Source organism: Manis pentadactyla, chromosome X, assembly GCF_030020395.1.
Source record: "Manis pentadactyla isolate mManPen7 chromosome X, mManPen7.hap1, whole genome shotgun sequence".
In the NCBI taxonomy this organism is placed as follows: domain Eukaryota; kingdom Metazoa; phylum Chordata; class Mammalia; order Pholidota; family Manidae; genus Manis; species Manis pentadactyla.
The window spans coordinates 88,578,121-88,588,072 of NC_080038.1; the positions used below are offsets into that span (position 1 = coordinate 88,578,121).

At 35.9% G+C, this 9,952-nt stretch overlaps 1 pseudogene; it reads left to right on the top strand.

The window, feature by feature from the left end:
* Positions 1-476: 476 nt before the first annotated feature.
* On the top strand, positions 477-9,692 carry LOC130681908 (kelch-like protein 15; annotated as a pseudogene).
* The last annotated feature ends 260 nt before the right edge of the window (positions 9,693-9,952 follow it).

The following is a 9,952-nucleotide window of genomic DNA, read 5'->3' on the forward strand; positions in this document are numbered from 1 at the left end:
TATATGCTGCCTACAAGAGACTCACTTCAGATCTGAAGATACACACAGAATGTGAAGGGATGGAAAAAGATATCCTACACAAATGGAAACAAAAAGCAAACTGAAGCAGCAATACTTATATCAGACAAAACAGAATTTTAAACAAAGGCTGTAACAAGAGACCAAAAGGACATTACTTAATGCTAAACAGATCAATCCAACAAGCAGCACCTGTAAATATTTATCAATATTTATAATGATAATTACAGTATCATTACAATGGTACACCCACCATAGAAGCACATAAATATATAAAATAAATATCAACGGACACAAACTAGACTTGTGATGACTATTCCATAATATATACAAATATGAAATCACTATGCTGTACACCTCAAACTAATACAATATTTTAAGCTAATTATTTTTAAATAAAATATAGTGAAAGTTTTGAAGAAAAACAAAAGAAAATGTAGGTGTAAATCTTAGTGACCTTGGGTCAGGCAAAGCCTTCTTATATACTACACCAAAAGCACAATGAAATTTTAGTTGCTAGTTTCAATAAAATGATTGGTCATCTGGGGGAAAAAGAGCACAATTGAAAAAATAAAATAATTAAAAACAGATAAAGTGTATTTCCTCAAAATGAAAAAACTTTGTGTTTTAAAGGACATCGTAAAGGAAATGAAAAGACAACCCATGGAATGGGAGAAAATATTTGTATATCATCTATCTGATAAGAGACTTGTGTCCAGAATATACATAAAACAATTACAATTCAATAATAAAAAGATAAATGACCCAATTGAAAAATGGGCAAAGGATTTGAATAGATATTTATCCAAAAAAACTTACAAATTATCCATAAGCACATGAAAAGATATTCAACATCAGTCATTTGAGAAATGCCATTCAAAACCACAACGAGATCCCACTTCACACCCACTAGAATGGCTATCATAAAAAAGACTAACGGGTATGAGTATTGGGAACAATGGGAGAAATGGGAACACACACTGCTGGTGGGAATGCAAAATGGTGTTGCTGATGTGGAAAACAGTTTGGCTGTGAGATACCTCAGATACAGAACAGACCATTCTTCCCTGCTTTTTGAAGAAGGGGCTCCACATTTACATTTTATACCAGGCCATGAAAATTATGTAGCTGACCCTGACCATAGTTCCTAGAATACAGTAGCATTCAATACCATGTAGCTTTTATGAACATATATATATATTAATAGCAGGTAAATGAGAGTTTAAAGGAAATTTATTAAAGGCACTAAAGGCAATTTTTAATCCAAACCATATATTTTTTTGAAGATATAATAATGCTTGTAATAATGGTATATATGATAATTATAGAAACATTATATATATATGGTGAAAGAGTAATATGAAACCCATAAATGAAAGTAGCCATGCAAAAATGGTTTTATTGTGTATAATTATTTTCTCTATTTTAAAAATAGTATTGCTATAGACTGAATATTTGTTTTCCCCCCAAATTCAAACGTTGAAACCAAATGCCAGTGTGATAGTATTAGGAGGTGGGACCTTTGGGAGGTGCTTTGGTCCTGAGGGATTAGTGAATGAATGGGATTAGGGATTTTACACAGGAGACTTAACTGGAGTTCTTCCCCCATGTGAGGACAAAGCACTATGGACCAGGAAGCAGGCTCTCACCCAGCCCGGAGTCTGCTGGTACTTTGATGTTGGATTTCTCAGACACCAGGTGTGAAAAGTAAATGTCTGTTGTTTATAAGCCAGCCAGTCTATGGTATTCTGTTACAGAAGCCTAAACAGACTAAGAGAGGTATGCAATATTGCTTTGTTTTGATGAGAATTAAAAATTTCATGATTTTGTACTAAGGGGCTTAAGAAAACATTGAACCAAATGCAATTCTTTTATGTACAGTTCCACCTGGAGGCAAAGGTCTAACTCAGATGAACTTTCTGAGGGTCTTTTTGCTATAATAAATTAGGGAACTTTATTTAAAACTTTGATATTTTGTTCATCATGGATTTGTTTTTGTATTAATTTTGATCTTTTACAATACTGCATTAAAATGTTCTTTATCTTGATTTCTGAGCTTTTTGGCAATCCCTTAAGTTTTGTGCATGAGCTGAGTGTCTCACTCACCTCTACCTAGTCCCTGCAATTATATTAATAATCATGACATCAAGAAATTCAAGGAAATAAGTGACTTACCATTTGTTTGGGTTACTTATAAACCACACTTTTTTTCTCTTTCATAGTAATTTAATAGAGATTTACATTTTTAAGAGCCCCAATGCTTTTCCATATGAAGAGGTCTAGGAATAAATAAGGTCTGTTCACTTTTCGAGATGCCCTGAGAAGTGGTCAAGTGAACAACCTAAAGCACACTCCAAAAACTGCCTCTTGAGGTCAAAGTGGGAAATTGGAAACTGCGATTTTATCCTGTATTCCATGTAGCCTAAGATGAATATAAAATGGAATCAAAAGTGGAATAGCACTAATAGCCTAATACCATGCACTCAAAATTCACTTAAACATGAAGTGTACATTTTTTTCTGCATGTTTCCCAAACTGGGAAAGATTTCTCTCTGCAACATCTCTCGGATCCTCTCCCAGAGTTCAAGCTTTACTAAGAATACAAGCCCTTATTTGTTTATTAGATTAAAAAAGGGTCTGTACCGAAAAACACAGTGGTAAAGCACCTGGGCTTAAATTTAAGTCAGATCTAGGTTCCCACTAAAGTAACTATTGCAAAAATTAAATGAAATAATTCAGATAAAGCAGTTAGTACAGTGCCTGGTCCATAGTTAATGCTTATAATATAGATGATAGATGTAAATACAGATATATAAAAAATAAATGTTCTTACACACAAAAATGTACATATTCTGCTTCTTGAATAACTTCACTGAAGAGTTCCTTATGAGATTTACTGTTTATCTGAACCAAGTTAGAGTATCAAATAAGTTGGCAATAATACCTCAGGTGCCAACATGTGCTGTATATTCATACAAAGCAATATAGTTTATTCTGTATTCTATAGTATTACAAACTTAGAAATTACACAGGTTGGAATTTTATTTTCAAGAAATAGCCTGTTTTGTAAGCTCTTTAACACCAGTGGGTTATTTAATGAATTACATTTTAATACATTTAAATCTACTTTAGGTAATATATCAATTTCTAAACAGAATATTAACATATTTCCATGCCTGTATATGATGAGACTAGCAGTAAGGCAAATTACATCTCTAAACTAAAGAAATGAATGTTCTATTTTTTTCTTCTAAATGACAGATTAGTGAAGTAGCCTAAATTTACAGTCAGAGGTTTTACTCAGAGACTTAATTATTTTACCACTAGTCTCAATTTCTTAGAATCAACTGTAATGACTCCTTTCATCAGATTTTTCCTTCCTGACTACTGATAACTATGATTTGTTTATATATAAACCAGATTCAGAATTGTAGATTATTGTTGATCCAAAGCAAGGCTCTATTTACAGCAGATGCAGGAAGCACTGTATAAATAGGTGTTGTCATCTGTCCAAAGATAGCTGGCCATTATTTCCTTCTAGGGATTTAAATTCTAACCATTAAAATCACTTTTGGGTGACAGATAGTAAACATGGATATGGCAGGGAGCTGCCCTTAAAAGATTAATATTGAAAAACTTTTCAGAGATGAGTAGAGAGGTAAACTTTGTAACTCACTTTGGGATTAACATATTTTTTCCTTGGTAAACACAGGAAGAAGGCAGTTCTGAGAGACTGGGATGCAGAATCTCTGGAAAGTTCAGTTTCAATGCTTAATTATGTCTTTGTAAAGTTGCTGTGAAAAAAAAAAGTCTGATTAAAATCCTTTCTATGAGGGTGATCCTGAGGCTCAGCGCGCTTCGAGGCAGAAGCTCTGAGACGCCGTTGTCAACGCCGTCACAATCGGTGCTTCTGCCATTGCCCACGGCCCCCCAGCCCCTTCCCACGCTTGTGGCCCTGAGTCGGTCCCCCCGCCGAGCCCCGCTGGATGCTGCGAGACCCCTGGTGTTGGCAAGGCAGGGCCCGGCCCCGATGCTGCGCCGCCTCGCACCACACCTGACTGTCTCGACTTGCAACTCAGCGCTGTCTTCTTTCCCAGGACTGGTTCTGAGGGGGCCGCAGGCACACAGACTCGCCCCCTGCTGGAGCGCCCTGGCCCAGCACAGGAGCGGCCCCTTGTAGACGTTTCAAGAGCCTGCTGAGTGCTGTCCCGGCGCCCAACCACCCACTTCGTGGCCCACCAGCCCACTACTTCCTGATGCAGACTGCCGTCCACTAGAGGCTGGACAGACCCCCGAGGAGGAAAAAAAAAAGGAAGAAGCATAATTCAGCCATTTTTTGCAGCACACAACTGCAAATTCATGGCAGGAGATGTGGAAGGACTCTGTTCCTCCATCCATGACACCAGTGTCTCTGCTGGGTTCAGAGCACTGTATGAGGAAGGATTGTTTCTTGATGTCACTCTGGTTATTGAAGATCATCAGTTTCAGGCCCATAAAGCACTCTTGGCCACCCAGAGTGATTACTTCCAAATTATGTTTACTGCAGACATGAGGGACCGAGATGACAAAATTCATTTAAAAGGTCTAACTGCTACTGGTTTCAGTCATGTCCTTCAATTTATGTACTACGGAACTATAGAACTGAGTATGAATACTGTTCATGAGATTCTTCAGACTGCCATGTATGTTCAACTTATAGAAATGGTGAAGTTCTGCTGCTCTTTCTGATTAGCAAAAATCTGCTTAGAAAATTGTGCAGAAATTATGAGACATCTAGATGATTTTGGTGGAGTCAGGGAAAAACTGGATACTTTCCTGCTAGACAATTTTGTGCCACTTATGTCGAGGCCTGACTTCCTATCTTACCTGAGTTTTGAGAAACTTATGTCTTATTTGGATAATGATCACCTGAGCAGGTTCCCAGAGATAGAGCTGTATGAGGCTGTGCAGCCTTGGCTGCAGCATGATAGAGGATGTTGGAAACATACCGATACCATCATTCAGAACATCAGATTTTGTCTGATGACTTCATCCAGTGTTTTTGAGAAGGTTAAGCCATCAGAATTTTATAGATACTCCCAACAGCTACACTGTGAAGTTGATCAAGCATTGAATCACTTTCAGAACGTTCACCAGTAGCCTTTGTTAGACATGAAATCAAGCCACATCTGCTCTGCCAAACCCCAAACTACAGTATTCCGAGGAATGATTGGACATAGCATGGTTAACAGTAAAATCCTTATCTTAAAGAAACCAAGAGTCTGGTGGGAACTGGAGACCCCACAAGTACCTCTGCACCTGGACTGCCTTGCTATTGTCAATAACTTTGTGTTCTTGCTGGGTGGGGAAGAACTGGGCCCAGACAGTGAATCCCATGCTTCTTCTAAAGTGTTCAGGTACGACCCGACAAACTCTTGGCTCCGAATGACAGGCATGTCTGTACCACATTCAGAATTTGCAGTTGGTGTTATCGGGAAGTTTATTTATGCCGTAGCAGGCAGAACCAAAGATGAGACTTTCTATTCAATGGAGAGATACTGACATCACCAATGATAAATGGGAATTCGTGGATCCTTATCCTGTTAACATATATGGACATGAGGGGACAGTGCTCAATAACAAGTTGTTTATTACTGGTGGAATCCCCTCATCTTCCACCTTCAAACAAGTGTGCGTGTTTTTTACCCCATTACAGAAGGGACCATAGAGTAGCGGATCAGGAGAACCCAAGTGTTTACCAACTGTTGGGAGAATAAGAGCAACATGAATTATTTAAGATACTTTCACAAGATGATTTCTTACAATGGCAAGCTTTATGTCTTTGGTGGAGTCTGTTGATCTTGAGAGCCTCTTTTGAATCTCAGGGATGCCCTTCTACAGAAGTGTACAACCCAGAGACTGATCAGTGGACTATCTTGGCATCCATGCCAATTAGTAGAAATGGCCAAGGTGTGACTGTGCTGGACAAATAATAGTTCTTAGAGGCCTTTGCTCCAATGGTTATTACTGTGATTCCATTCTTACCTTTGACCCAGAAGAAAACAAATGGAAAGAAGATGAGTACCTGCAGATGCCCTACAAACTCGATGGTTTGCAAGTATGCAACCTGCATTTTCTGGAGTATATTCTGGATGAGGTCAGACGTTACAACTAATAACATCTTTCTCCCTTAAAAAAAGCCAAACAAAAAATTTATGACAGAGCAGTAAATTAAAAAACAAACAGAAACCTCACCAGTTTTTCTATCAAAGCCATTGGTCTAATGTCATAAAAATTTTTCATTCTGCCCTAGCATTCTTTTTTCTTTTTAGTAGCCTCAAACTCATGCAATAAGTTAATTCTAAGTGCTAGCTCTTGAAACTACTTCGAGAAGCAGTTTAATAGAACCATCTACTTATCTGAGAAGTTGATTTTATGCTTTGAACATTTCTTTCAGATGTCAGCGTAGGAGCCATGCACCTTCTAAGAGAAGACCCAGTAAGTGTCACTGGATATAATTTCAGTTCCTATCTCTAGCTGAAATCTTTTTGAACATTTATTTCAGTGTACTTCAGTCTGTTAGAGCTTTTGTATACATTTAAAACTTGACCTTTTTGCATTGCTTTTTGCTGAAAATGCAAAAATATAAATTTTCTACAAAGTTAACTTTTTTATACTCAAAATACTATTTCTAAGCTGCCTTCTCTTATCTGCATTGTGTTAGTGACAGCATATCCATACTTGCCTACCTTAAGAGTACAAAAGGCACATCTCCTTTTATGCGTGGTTAGGATTCTATATTTTAAGATAGTGCACTTGCACACATATGGTTTGCCATACTTGTTGAATTTTAGATGTAATATCTTTTCATGTACTAACATTTTTAGGAAGTTAAAATAACTGGAGCCCTCATTTGGTATCAAGTAGTTCGTCTTCAGTCCATACTTGTTCAGTAATATTTGAACTCTTTGTATTCCTGAAATACGTATGGATTTATTAAAACTAACATTTTATATTTTACTTTTGAAAGTACACGTTTAGTGTTCCTTATCAATGTATGTCTTGTTTTTGAAAGTGTTTTTCTTTGCAGTATGTTTAACATCACCCTGGTTTTGGGGAGAACTGGAGTGGTGTGTGACAAGCCCTGGCCCTGCAATGTGCAAGCACTTTTAAAGAGAATTTAGGTAATATCAGACTCCTAAATAAAAGCCCCTTAAAAGTAAGTGCAACTCCCATTCTTTACATTCAATAAGGCTGCTGCATCTGTTATTGAATGGAAAGTAGCAACTCATGGAAAATCTGAGCTCAGTTTTGATTTAAGAGGTAAGGAATAGAATTATAATCTTAATTAGTCCTACCTACTTGTTTAGTACAAAATAGCAGTACTGCGGATCTAAGCCCTCAGCTTTTGTTTTATTTACTGAAAGCTACTAGCATGAAGGACAGTAACCTCAAAGTTCAGAATGGATCAAGAGTAACTGTTTTAAAAACATTTATAGTAAGTGTTTGAGGATTAGCCGCACCTTTCAACTCTTCAAACTCGAAGGAAAAACATGTAATTGACAAGAGTTAGAATGACCGGGAAGTGGATCATTCAGATTGGTGCCATTTTCTCCTGAATAAAGTCTATATCTGATACACACTAGATCTACACTGGCAAAATCTGCCAGAGCTTATGATATTGGTGCAATATTGCAATGCCTTCTATATGGCTTTTGTATAAATTTTCTAGTTTCAATTTGTTTGCTGCTGCCAACACTGAACATAAAATGGAAGAATGAAGTCATAGAGATGTGAAGACTTTTGTTTTTTGCAATTAACTTAGACAACTAATTGGAAAATAAAAACTAATGGGAAAAAAAGACCCTGATTTTCAAACTCAAAAACTAGACTCATTTGAGTTTAAGAACAGGCACATAATTTCTGAAAAAGAAAAACATTGGCATTGGTTTAAAAAATCAAGTTAACAATATTCTTTTGTATATTAGACTTAAATTTTTATTAAGTGGCCCTATCGATTACCTTCAGTTTCTAAAATTAAATTTGATATCTTGTTTCCCATGGTAATATGGATAAAAGTCTTTCTGTACATCCTAAAAACCATTTTTAATCACTTTACTTTTGAAAATTAGGACTTAGGGTAACCATTTAAATCTTTTGTAGTATAATAGTGGTTTCATGTTTTTTATATGTGATGCCTTGCTTTAAAATAACAGTAACATCTTCATTATTGTACTCATTGTTGTCTTGTGCTAAAAAAGACTGAGAACAGGGTACCCCTATCAGGCTTTTACACTCCAGTGGTGGTTCTCTTTAATTGCTTAGATATGATTTCAGAGCCCTAGTTAGGGTAAGGTCTGGGCAAACAATGGAATATTCTTGTTCCTCCTTCTAAAGACAAAAGGTCAAGTTCAAAGTTTGTGTTTTGGAAAAATTTGTGAAATCTTAACTTGAACTAACTCTGAGTTTAGCTTCACACATAAGTCATATCTGACCTGATGCTAGCTGTAATCAGTTTTGAGCTTTAAGAATAGTTGCTACTGCTTGGGTTCTGAATGTATGAGAAAACTTCCGTTTATATGTAGTGCTAATTTGGGTTATTTTAAATCCATGATTAACATACATTCCCTTTTAAAATTATGGTTTAATTGCTGAAAGAGATTTATTTTTGTTATACTAAACTATGGAAAATTTTTCATAAAAACTTTTTCAATTATTTTAGTGTGCTTCCTTTGGAATCATTTTTGTTAATATACATTGTATGTGCTCAAAATAGTAGATTTTAAAAAATTCAGTAAGAGATTTGAAACTCCTCCTCCTTCTCTTCCTCCTCCTCCTCTTCCTCAAAAATGAAAGTCCTGAAAAGTTAGTTTATTGAGAGTTTATAAAGTCAAATATTTGGTAGATATAGACTGGAATAGGTAAACTCATGGAAATCATATCCTTTCAGTATACCAGTATAACTTCAATATTACATAACTAACATTGAAAGAATGTCATCAGCTTTGTTCCCCCTAAAGTCCTGGATTTTCTTTTTACATCTTTGGGAACAACTATGCTGAAAACCTTATTAATCAGTATCAGTAAGGATTAGGTTTTGCTTTCTGAAGGAATGGTCCAGTGAGGTAAATGGAGAGGTTATTTTCTACCTAATTTGTATATGCCCTATATGTCTTGGGCATACTTTGTCTATAGAAAAATATTTTGACCTATAGGTACATTTCGGGCCAGTAGTCAAATAATCCTAGGACTGATTTAAAAATCTTAGAATTTGAGGTTTGCCTTTTGTACCTGTTTTGAAAGCCTTTACATTTTTGTCAGGTAATTTTTTCCAAGCTGTGAATACAATCTATTCAAACATGTTTATGCTACCCGTTCTGTTTTTAAATTGAAAAAAAATGTTAAAAGTGTTTATGAAGAAAAGCTTAAATAAATTATTTTTAATCTTTAAAAAAAAAAGAAAAAAGTCATTTCTATGAGTGCTACTTTAATAGTTACAATTTCAAAAAAGTTTTAATATGTGCTAATAACTACTTTTAAATATACCTGTGATTTAAAGTCTTACTCCCAGAATAATGCAGTCATGGTAGTCTATTACTCTGTGGTAGCAGGAAAGCCAAATTTGCAACTGTGGGTTTTTGTCTTCTTTTAATTGGTGAAAACACCTTTAAACAGACTATAAAACTAAGGACATGAAGTAATAGTAAATGGCATATGAAATAAATGAATAAAAGCATAAAGCCCATAGTAAGGCATGCTTTTTTAGGGGGGGGGGAAGAAAAGGAAAAAGGCCAGGACATAATTACCCTGGACAGGTTTCTCAGGTTTCACATATTATCTCTCAGTTTGGGATGCAGTTTAATGGCACAACCACCAGAAAACTCACTAACTGCTACAGAATTTTAGCATAACAGAAATTTGATATATCTTTATATTGCCAAGTAGATTAGCCCTT